The sequence below is a fragment of the Polyodon spathula genome, chromosome 19 (genome assembly GCF_017654505.1).
Source record: "Polyodon spathula isolate WHYD16114869_AA chromosome 19, ASM1765450v1, whole genome shotgun sequence".
NCBI lineage: Eukaryota > Metazoa > Chordata > Actinopteri > Acipenseriformes > Polyodontidae > Polyodon > Polyodon spathula.
The window spans coordinates 8,408,363-8,421,574 of record NC_054552.1 but is presented as its reverse complement, the minus strand read 5'-3'; positions in this window follow the sequence as shown (position 1 = coordinate 8,421,574).

Sequence of the window (13,212 nt, the reverse complement as noted above, 5' to 3'; positions counted from 1 at the left end):
AAGAAAAAAACTCTCCCTTACATGTCAAACAAGACCTCCCAAGACATACATGTTCTGTCCAATTGATAAAACAATTAAGGGCTCACCACCCTCCCGCTTAGCAAACCTAGCGAAATGTGTAATGCATGCCTTTAGAGATTATATCATACAAAAGGTGCAATGCCAGGTACATAAAGAAGAAGGACATGTGTCAGTATGCATACCCATACTTGATCCGCATAACAGTGTGTGAAGTCTGCAGGTCAGCTCAATTCACATGCTGTCAAAGCGCATATTACGGGATAGCATTGTATGCATTGCCGCGTGGTGTTAAAGGAAAATGCCGGCAAGAAAGATTGAACTCTGCATTGAATTCTGCTCAAACCAAGGTACACAGCTTTTGAACTGTAACTAAGATTTAGCCTGTAAGATAGCAGGCTAAATGTCCAGGCAGCTTGGCCATGAGGCTTGTTTTTTTTAATAAGAAGCATCGTCCAACTCAATGGGTTTTTGCAGCTGTTTTCCTAACTGAAGACACAACTTATAATATTCAGTGGCTTGCGAGATTTCCTTTGCACTGCAGTGCCATGCTACCGTTTTATGAAAATGTTCATTTAGCTCTCGTTTTAATTATTGCTGTCTCCCTAAATGACTTTTGGCCTTATTTTTCAAAGCGTTTCCTCTTTTCTTTAATTAACTCCTATTTTTTGTAATCATGTTAATGTTAAATAAAGAAAAACAAAACACATTGAGACTGCTTAGGAGGACTTGAAATCAATCAATCAATCAACCAATCAATCAATCAATCTTTATTTTATATAGCACCTTTCATAGTGGCCCACCATCACAAAGCCTTTACAAGATGCAGTAACAAAAAAATCGTATTACTTCAAATACAGAGAAATGCATAATACATCATATACAGTAAAAAAAAACTAAAAAAAAACAATGCATAATAAGTACATAACACATGATAGTAGCATAATAAATGTATAACTTAGTGGTTTGCTTTTAGTTTTGTAAAAATAACAGATGGTATTTCCTGTTTTTTAAACAAATAGGAGTTAATTAAAGACTGAACTGTTCTGAAACTATGGCCCTTCCTCACTTTTAATTAGCATGAACTTGAATTATAGTGTGTTGTATTTCTTAGGAACCAGTATCTAAGAAACCCTGTTTTGTTAGTTCTGTTCAGAATTCAGTAGTCACAGTAACAGTGAACTGGTGTTCTAAACCTCTAATGAACTCAAAAGCTTGCCTAAGTTGTTTGATACTAGTTTATTAACAATTAGTTTTTCCTTCACAAAGGATAAACTGCATTTAAATATGGCAAAAATACATTATATAAAAACAAGTACAGTGTTACTTGAATCAGCTTTGATTCTAGATATATTCTGTGTATTTTTCAGCGCTTCCATTTCAGTTACATAAAATCCATATATCAGTTGATAAATTGCTTGTTTTTTACTTTAAATGTAATACTTGTTTAATATAAAATAAGTTTTTTTTTTGTTTACTGTAGATCAATACAGTATATGGATAGCTAGAGCATATAGTTTTAATAACTGCCCCAAATTAAAATAATTCTATGTCTGTTTAAAAATGCAATGAATAATGTTATCACTGTCATGAAATAGTGAAGTGCCTTGGTGTAATACATATTCTGTACTCTAGGTGGCAGTGTTTTTGCAGCAAAACTGCACTACAATCTACTGTAAAGTACAAATAAACAGCAAACACTGTGTATAGGCTACATGATGGTAAGAATGTTTGTAAAACAAATTGGGGTTTGAAGCGGCAATATTATTAAATATCCACTTTTGAAATGGATATATAATTTATTAATTATCATTTTAAAGCATAGATACAGATACAGATACAGAACTGTATTGCACCCAAATAAAAACAATTTTTAAAAACAAAATGGATGTGGCGACCTAATGACGTTTGAACAGTGCCACCTTTTAAACTACAGCATTTGTAATCGTACATTTTAGCATATGTTTAGGATATGTTTTTTGTTGGTGAGTATGCAGAGTTGCAGGTAGTGTAGGCGAATAATCGTTTGTGTGCAGTGTTGCAGGTAGCGTAGCAGTGTGATATTATGTGTGTAGAAATGGGGAGTATGTAGCAGTCCGGTTTGAAGATTTGCTCTAAACAAGATAGAATGTTCTGACGTACAGGTTCAATAACCCTTGCCATCCGCCTCCTCTGGATAACATTGCTCCAGGTCTTAAAAGCAATACTACATACTGACATACCACAAATAACCTGGGGCATTACATGTCATCAAGCAAAGGATATTAGCAGTCTTTTGTCTGATTTGTTGTTGCTTTGTTTGTTTTATGTACCTCATGCCTGGTACAATCCTTATCTCTCCAAGCAATTTTCGCCTACTGTTGCCAAATTGCCTTTCCCCTGTAAAGAACTCATTTATAAATGTCATAGAAGCATGTTATTTATATCAAAATTTAAAGCACAAATTTATATTTCATATTATGTTGGAATCTGGAATAAAAAGTGTTTCCTAGACTCTCACAGATGAGAAAATGTAAAGAAAAAAAAAAAGCATTTACAAAAATTATCATTTTTTTTTTGTAAAATAAACCATGAAAACATGTATATCACATTTTTTTGAGAAGTTTACATATGTTGGGAAGTTCCACGCAAACTTTCAGCCCAATAGCACCAAAATTACCAGAATACCAGAATGCGAACATTGTTTGCAATTTCGGATTTTTATTGGCAAAAGTGTTTTGGGTTTTTTTTGTGTGTGTGTGTGTGTGCACTGCTCTAAAATCCTTGTTTGGCCGACTATCAAATTTGGTCTTGAACTGAAGCCTGACTCCTCTTCTTTCGAACAAAGAGTCATCGCTGACATACCTTCCTGGTCGGAGTTATAAGCCAAAACATCAGACTATGCCTGCAGTGCGTGTCTGTTCACACACCCCTCTTTGTGCACAGCTCTAAAATCCTTATTAGGCCGAGTATCGCATCACATTTGGTCTTCAATTGAAGCCATACTCTTCTTCTTTGGAAAAAAGGAGTTACAAAGCAAAAGGTAATTGGCCCAAGGGTTACTGAGAGAAAAAACAAGTAAAATGAGGCAGACAAAAAAATAATGAGAATGCTAGGGAAGTCGCAGCGGGTTCTGTAATACATCTTTTCTTTTATTAGGCATTTAGTTTCACTTCATTGGCGTAACCCACATACAGTACTGGCCAACGAGGTTCAACCAATATTTGACATAGCAGCTCTATCTATGGAAGCTGTGGTTTTAACTCTATGGCTCACTGCAAGTATTTGGTCTGCAATTTGGTCTTCAATGACATCACATTCAAACTATATACACATTCACTAAGGAGCTGAAACTTGAACCAGTTAGTCAAATTGAATTGGAGGTGCTAGGGGGATATTTATTCCATTCACAGCTTGGTGCTCACATGGCCCATTCCACAAACACTCCAGCCTGCCAGCTACACAAACAAGCAAATCCTGGTATCAAGTGAGGGATGTTTATCTATGACCCAGGTTCCCTGCCAATGTTTTGTTGGCTGCATGCCCCAGTTTCTGATCAAGCAAGACCTGCTTGAAATTTCAAATATCCCCTTTCTGGATGAACTGCATTTTAAGGCCCACCAAAAGATCTCATACACTTTCATCATATATATATCATATATATATATATATATATATCTGATATATTATATATATATATATATATATATATATATATATATATATAGACTCATGGCATGTTAGATATACATGAATTAGAGTACCAAATCAATATGCTGTCAAACCGAATGAGAAACCAATACACTCTTTGACAGTAATTGAGGGGTTGGTCTTTAGTTTAAAGTACTCTGGGTACTAAATTACTTCGGTTACAATTTCTTAGTATTTTATCACAAGAACTCCTTCTCCATTCAAGCCTTCTAGCTATGACCTGGAGATTATAAATCATAAGGTTGATTCACTGATTAAAATTTGGACGGGCACAATAACATTTTTCAAATGAAGTTCTTCATTAATTGAGAAGTTTAAACTGTCACTAAAATATGTATATTCAGCTGCTCTAAAAAGGAACACAGTTTTAACATTATTGCCAAGCAACAGCTGAAAGCAATATTTTAGCTGCGTCTATCTGTTGGCAAGTTGTTTCTTGCTCCCTTTTTGGAAAATAAGGGAAAAAACTTTGCTTTCGCTTCAAAATCTGCTCCCTGTCTCTCATAGTACAGAATAATCTCACTCCCATTTAGAAAGCAGAAGTGCTCAACTAAAACTTCGGGGCCACTTGCTCCATAGCATATGAGAAACACAGGGACTATTACTAAACACAGTTTCACCGATTTCTGGTTTTAATATGATTAGCCACAGTGTGTATGTAACAAGCTCCAGTGTTAATAAACTAAACTTAGTAATGGTAAAACCAGGAATGGATCAAACTGCTATGCAATGGGAGTCTTTATTTCTATCCCTGGAAACTTTGTTTAAATGGTTGAAAACCAACACACACATACAGTATTATTATGTAATATTTGTAAGCAAAGCTAATAACAGAACCACACCTGGGGTAGTTTTAGTCCCTGGTTACGGCTACATAATTGGATTAGAAAACATCTGGATAGCGACCAACTCTGTTTAAAATGGTTCACGAGATGCAACATGAACAAGGAGAGAGGGAAAGAGCTAATCCCCCAAAGGCTGGGGGCGTTTATCACACAAAACTCCAAATTCATTCTGCATGAATTCTTATTTAATCAAAAATTTGTCACATTCCATCACACAGTTCTCTGGATTTGAGAGCCCTTGAGCTGGAATGATCAATAGAACTTCACTGCAGGTGCGGCGATAATTCTAATTCTGTTACAAAGAAAGTTTATATAGAGCCTGCCAGTATTAACATCACTGTTTTTGACAGAGATAAGCACTCATCAGAAAGTAGAATTTCAATCTGGTCTACGGTATAGGCAATAACAGATTCCTTTTGCTGGCTGCAGCCAAATACTACATTAGCAGCTGGACCAGTGAGGGCAAAGGAGCAAAACAATGATCACTGAAGTACTGCAGCTCCACGCTCTAATGCAACAGAAACTGGCAAGCTAAAGCCAGTTATTACTGGAAAAAAACAGAAAAGCCAATACATCCGGCAGATTACTTATTCTATAACAGAGGCATGGTTGACTGGAATTTTGTTCAGCGGTGGGCTGAAAAACTTTAACAGCAGAGAAGATTTGCTGACCAAAGCCGTTTCTTTTAAACAATATTTTAGATTGTGGTGCAATGGAACTGGCTATCAGGTACTGTGCTGGCTGGCACCATGAGAGCTTCCCGTCACAGCTCATGCCACTCCTGACCAGAACTGCCCTTGCCAATGCGGAACAATTAAAATGGTATTCATCAGAATTATTATGTTTTGGAAATGCTGGCTTTGCTGATTACAGTTTCGCCAAATCAGGGGTTCTCCACTGGCCCTGAAGAGCCACTTCAGGTATGTTTTCCAACCATGTCCCTAAATAGTATTTAACTGAACAAGACTCAATTAAATGATTTGGGACTTGACTGGAACATAGTCCTGGACTGGAACAGATGGACAGAGGACCATGGTTAAAGCATGCTCACCCTTACTGCTAGGCTCTTGAGCAAGTCAGATGAAACTCACACTGCTAACCCATTGTCCTTGTCAGATCATCACTGTGCTGTATAAAACCCTGTTCAGTTTTTGTAGCAGCCCATCTGAGATTCAGCACTTCTGCCAAGCCAAGGTCTACCCAAGCTCTCCCAAGACCTTGAACATAACAATAAAGGAAAGCTGGCAGCAAAAACATCAAATAAAAAATGTTGCCATGTGCAGCTGTGTTGCAAACGCATTATCAGCAACAGGTTGTGGAAGGACATAGGAGTATCACATGTGGTTATCCTTGTAAAAAAAAAAAACACTTCTAATCTGCTGGCAAGAGATACAGAAAGAAGCTTGTGAAAGTTCAATGAGCCTTATAGTGAGGAATTTAGAATACTAATGCACCTTTATATTGAATCACCTGGAACTGCAGACATACATTGTGTAACATATAAAAACTGCGTTTCCATGCTCTGTCAGCTTCACTCGATAGATTAAAAAAGTTAAATATCTTCTCCCTGCTAACACATCCTAATTGTTCTAAATCGTATTTCTTTTTCCATTGCCATTCAGCAACAGAGCGGTTTTGATTCTTTCGCGTGACACAAAAAGTGTCAAACCTAATTTATTAAGACCACAACAGATTAACCTATATGTCAATGAGATAAAGCCTTAACCCAAATCACAAACCAAAAAAAAACTGTCATGATCAAGATAGTATTTTTTTTGCATTTTAATGCATGCTAGAATTAAATCCTTGCACCCAGAGAATGTTTTTAAGGAGCTATAAGGATTGCTGCTCTATAATTATAATCCTAGCGTCAGTCACAATGGGCAAGACAGCAGTGCTGACACACTTTGACAGAGACTTAGAATCGGCACAGAGTTCCTTATCTTAGATTGAGTTCCACCCCTAGATTCCATAAAGGAATGCATATCTAATCAAAGCAGTCCTGCCCTGGCTGTCCATATTGGCTATGGATAGTGTTTTGGTCCATACTTTACTCGACTGCATGAGCATTGTGTTTATTCCACTTACAGTAAATTGAACCACTTTTATTTTTAATTCTGGGCTCTTTCCCACACCTGCGTCCTTGTTGTTTCTCATTCTTAATTTCCTGCTGAGGTTTTCAGTACTCATATGTTTAACAAAATAAACCATGCCAAGGTCGGTCTATACAGAAACACACGCAAATAAATCAGTGAGGCCTGAACAGGGATAAAGTAATCTTGGCTGGTAACATAGTGGGCCAGTCTTTCTCCCACCTAGGTTTGAATTTGGTTTGGTTTAGTTTTGGTTTTGAATTTGGACACAAATAAAATTAGTTTTGGTGGACTAACCTCAGTAGACAAAATATAAAATACATTACATTGATTTATTTAAAAAAAAAACTTAAAAAAAAAATTCAACCAAAGTGTTTTTAAGTTGTAAACAACACCTAAACCAACTGCAGCTCTATGCAAAAAGCATCATGTATAAATGTGTAAAAAGTTACATGGCAACTGTTATTACAGCAGCTACAACAGCAACCAGGGCAGCAGACAGTCACAACCAATATATTGCAGTAGCTGCCTTTGCCTACTGGGGGAAAAAAATCTCCTTAGAGAAATAAAGCAACATACGTTCTTTAAACTATGCTGAAAAGATCTATCAACCTCAGTCCTCTTTTAGGGGGCTCTCAGTACTTGCAATCACTCTTGTCAATTATTTTATCCTCAAGACACATCGAGCCCCCAATTGAAATAACATTGCATCTTGTGCTTTTTGAGCAAAATGAAACAACTTTCTAAATATATTAAGGCATGATGATTGTATTTCCTGCATACAGCCTACCAACACAAAGGAGAATGCTGGGTACCAGTGCTTAGCCAATAGATTGGTGCTTTGACCCAGATGCTAAGAATTTGGGATAGCGTGACTGGTGATACGGCTGGTGTTTGAGAGCAAGGTCATGTTGAAATGAGCTTGATTAATTAAGCCAATCTATCAGGATTCTTTGTAGTGTATATAGTTCAATAGCTCTGTTTTGTTCAATATAAAAGTATGATAAATAAAAGTAAGTATGATAGCTGCAAAAAATAAAATAAAATAATAATAATCAATCCAGATTGAATTATTTATTTAATTACAAACTTTTTTGTAAAATCAAAATGCGCACTTTGTCTTGTATATTTATTTAAATGCAATTTTGCAACTGCATAATTTTGAAACTGGCATGCATAATGAATCTATGAAAGACCAAACCAAATTATAGCAAAGGCAGTGACCAGGAGTGTCAAAGGGTTTACAGTGGGGGCCTGTGGCAGAGTGGTTGATACTGTGTAGGTACAGGTGATTAAAGAACAGACAGACAATTGTAATCCAGGTGAAAAAGTTTGTTTTATTTATTTTTAAGTCCAGTGCCTGACGGCAAAACAAACAGTAAATAATAATGGAGGTGAGTAATACAGTGGCGTGTATTACTTAATTTATAATCCCTGTGTTGCCCTGCAAATAATAATTTTTATTATACTCCCACACAAAACACATACAGAAGTCTGTTAGTGTGTAAATTAGTGCTAGTGGGCAAATACAGTTTTATATGTGACAAAGGTGCAGCGTTCTCCGGTTTCGTGCTGGCCCCTGGCAATAGCTCTGAAACTGTATTAACTGTCTGGTAATGTACAAGACATGACGAAACAGTTACAAACAAACAAAAACACAACACTCACGGTTTTCAATAACAGCACACTTTTACTGTTCTTCTGGCTTTAACTCACTACAAACCAATGCGAAGGAACAGATTACAATTCTCCGCCCCCCCTTAAATGCTGTCATGCATGACCCCTTGGTAAACGACTGCAGCTGCCTTTACAATCTGTGGCTGTTACTTTATTTCCCTTCCAGGTCTAGTCTCTCTTTTTTCCAGACTGACTGACTTCCCGACCCAGGCAAAGAACTGTCAAGCAGGGCCCGGTCCAAAAAACTCTGTTCTCGCTTAGTACCCTCAGAGGTCGGGAGGGAGATTCCAACCAAGGTTCATTGTATTTCTATCACAGGGCCCCTGTGACTGGAAACATCTGGCACTGGTCCTAGCAGTTATGATGAATGTTTTTTTCACAGAGCAGATACCAGGATACTTGCCAAGACACTCTTACAAGCTGATAATAAAGATAATAATAAAGATGGTCTTCAAGGCAAGGATCACTGCTTTCTTTCTTTTTTTTTTTTTGCCTAAAATAATTTCATGAACAACTAAATCTAATTACACTATGTAACACAATTTTTGTTCCTGGGTAGTAAGTGTTATTTCCTAATTGCTTATGCCTCAAAAGTATAGCAAATGGCTATTATTCCCCACAGACTTTGCTTTTGTGACCAGGACAGTAATATTTCAAAATATCACTATTTCCAATGGAAAAATGGGCAAATGTGTGTCTTTTCGTTCACATAAAGTCAGAAAAAAACACATATGAATCCAAATTAACATGTATTTATACTAAAGTAATACAAAAATGACTACAAAAGATTTAGAAGTGAGTAGTTTTTCGAGATTTACGATTATACAAAGTGACCATATTTTCAAAGAGTTGACTCCAGTCTTTAATGAACTTAGGTAAAACGCCTGTTAGTTTTAGAAAACTAGAACCAAACAACTACATTATACGGTATGTTTCAAGTTCTCTCAAAGTGTTTGCTCCTCATTTTGTAACATCTACATGACTTCTGCTTTTTTAAAAAAGGTGTTAATTGAAGACTTGAATGTTGTGAAAGTCTTTAGATAGATTATTAAGGACCAATGTGAAATCTGTAACTCAGCATTATACAGCATTAAAAGTAACTAAGTTAAGGTGACAAACATTTTAACAAAATTAATTTTTCAATGTCTCCAGTGTTTCTTTTTGTATCAGTACCTCACTACCACTTTCTCTCTGAATACTGTATATCGTTCCACTACAACAGAAATGTCTCTTTACAGTGTTGCATTTTCAAAATTCCTTCTAGAAATTGTTGTGCAATTTTGGGTAGCCCCACATTTTGCTCTGTTCTCTATTCCCTGAACTCTATGGCCATCTGGAGCTAAGACACATATTTCCAGTTTATAAAAACTCCTTGTTGTAGTTGGTTTCACAGACCCTGATTAGAGCAAATCGTGAACTAAACTTACCTTGTGACAAGTGTTAGAGTTAGCAACACTCAAAAGCATATGGAACCAAAAGTATTTGCTGATTTAAAACTAGTCAACAAATCTTAACAAGGCAATGCAAACACAAATATTGAACACAGATTTCTGAGGCAATAAATAAATAAATAAATAAATTCTGTGGTCAGTATAAACATTCCCTTAACTACACCCAACTGGCCAATTACTTTTCAATTCCATCACACATTATGCCTTAATTGTACCTTTAAGAACAGCACTTTCTGTTCTCTATATTGTAATAACTACTTGTTGGTAATACACTTTGTAAGAACAGCACTTTCAGTTCTCTCTATTGCAATAACTACTTGTTAGTAATACGTACTTTGTAAGAACAATACTTTCTGTTCTGTCTTTACTTGACACACCCCCTAATAACACCTGCAGTGTACAGTCTGATCTGCACAGCAGCAACACATGCTTTTGTGTTGTGTATGTTTTGTAAGTTACATTAAGGGATAACTTTCCAATTTGTACTATCTTTAGTCCACTGCAGTTTAATATGGACGAGGCTTTGATTTGTTTATCCCTTAATAAAGGAAGACTTTATGTTGACTTTTTGTCCTGCATTATTTAAAACTTGCAGAATCGCTTTAAATGAATATCGTTTCCAGCAAAAGACCTGTATTGACAATACCTAATATAGCATTTACTAGCTTTAGTTCCTTTCCCAAATGATCTTCAGTGGTGATGCTGCAGTTCCACTACAATGGCAGTGAATTGGTTCTGTTCTATGGTAGAGCAGCATTGATGACATGAGCTTGTGGTAGAATGGTATCACAGACATATCATTTTGACTTATCATTCATATCACAAGGATACGAACTATTACACACTGCTAATCGATTGAAGCAGTGATATAGCAGTACCTCTGTGCAACAGTATCAGGAGCAATGGAAAATCCATTCGGTTTGCTGATAATGACGTACCCTGCTGATAGTTTTGCTAGTACAATGGTATTTGCAATGCATGCCCAATGTGTGTGCTATAGGAACTCTGAATGATACCCTTTTCCCTGCAGTGTCATGTCTCGGAGTCACTGGTGTGCTTTCCTTTAATACTGTAGCCTCTGATTTAAGGATATTCTTATTCATGTCATTAGTGTTTTGAAGGAGTTAAATGTACAAGAAGCCCAGGCAGCATCCCCACAGCTCAGACAGAATCCAAGGGGGTGTCGTAAAGATTGGCCTGAGCTGCATTACAGGGCAATCTCAGCCTGCGGGAGGCCCACATTTGGAGCACAGGAAATCCAAAGTCAACATAGAACTGTATCTCATGCCCTTAAGAGCACAAAGGAGTGGGATAGATTATACGATGACGCAAAGCCCAATATAAACTAAACTTTCACATTTCTTTCTTACTATCTGCTCTTCTTAATGCAATTATTTTTTGCCAAAATGCAATAGAAAGGCATAGCAGTGAAGTGTATATGTGATAATATTAAAAAAAAAAAAAAAAAAAAAAAAAAAAAGCAAAAAAAAAAGCAGAGTACTAAATTGAAAGTACCATGGAAAAGCATGGGTAGGTACAAGGTTTATATAAACTGGCTTTTGATTAAAAATGGAGCCCATAAAGCTCACATAACCATAGATTAGTACACAGGAGGTAGCAACAGAAAGTAGTGAGAACGAGTCATATCATCAAAATGGTTTTTTAACAGGGTAGCATCCCGACCCAAGCTGTTACTGGTAAGAAAGAGACCCGGAGACAGAAAGCTGAAGTTCAAGCACGTATGCGCACATTTATTTAACAAACAAACACATATTGAAAACCCATTACAAAAATCTCAGCACAAACTGTTCCAGCAAGCCAAGGATTTCTCTACATTGTATACATTTGGTCACTCCCCAATTAGCATTAATTACCAAATTGCCGAATGGCCACATCTGTGATTGCTAGCAGGGATATATTTAACCCCATTCTTGCCAACCTTACATTCTCACACACACACACACACACTATTTACAGCAGCAGGGCTTCTGCCCTGCCACAGGGTTCAGTAAATTGGCAGTTTATATACAGGAAGGAGGGTCATGTTGAGCCATACTGCAGAGGACCCCTCTATGTGGTTTGTGATAATCCTATAAATTAGTCTCCAGTATTTTCCTATTCTATCACACCCAAAACCTTAAAACACATCACCTTACTTCACACAGTCAGCATCTCAAAAACAAACAAAAAACAACAGCTTTGACTTCTAACACTAGCTACTATTGTTTTTCATCCACTTGAAGAATTCTGAAATATTTCCCAAGCTAGAATTAACCCAATCACTGCCAAAATGTAACAACATGCTGCCATTGGAAGTTACAATGCTGTTTTTCACAGATGAAAAAAACTAAAACATTTTATTATCAAGGTCTGGCTCTCGCACAGTTAAAAAAAAAAAAGAATGTGATTTTGATCCCTGCTGGTTGTGGTCTGTGAGCAACTCATGTCACATCTTGGCAAATGTTTTTTGTTTGGTTGATATTTAAAAAATAATATGTTATAAACAGCCAGTGCTTGAATGCAGTGATTATTTACTTTCTCCTGACTGCCACCAGCCCATCTCAACTGGATAAATCCTGCTTCCAGTGTTTAAATGAACAAGGCTTTCTGCTTGGCCTTGCCAGACACTCATAATATATTGAGACCTTAACTATGATACCTATTAGAATTGGGACCATGTGTGAGATTAAATTTGAAACATTTCCAGATTTGAAGCGCTAATGGCTTTCATAATAAGTTGTTTAGTATAACCTGGAACATTATCACTGATACCCTAACCTATGTGTTGAATTCAGTTATTATTTTTTATAAATTGACACTTTATACAGCAGGACAGGTTATAAAACATGCCACATTGCCATTGGCATTGGCTCCCAACAACAGCGTTACAAAGGGAGTGCACTGTGTATCCTTGTTTTTACTTTACAGAATGTTAGGATATGCATGTTTTATATATTAAGAACCATTAAGAAAGGTTTTTAAATCTTTTTTGAGGCTCCTTCAAACATCTTCAAAGAGAACAATATACCAAACTAAAAGCTGAATGCTATGGTTTATGCAAGCTATAATCAAAGCAATTGGTTGCGTAATCCACTTATAATATGGACACATGAAAGGTGATACTCAATTGCCATCATAATTCAGGCAATTGCAATCTGGTATTTGCTAAAGTATACTAATCGTGCATTACACATCCCACCCTCCATTCACTGTCTAACACAAGCCTTTATTTTAATAGTTTATTTATTCCTTAAGCTTGCTTTTCTGATAAAAGAAACTCCTAGCCTTTGATCAACTCTGCTCAGTATGGGATGCCTTTTCCTTGGTATTGCAAAGATCAGTCATTTTGTCAAGTGTCATTGTGTTATGTAACCAGATGGATAGGTGAAACATGATGATCTGTTACCGATAAATCAGGCAAGAATAATACATACAAAC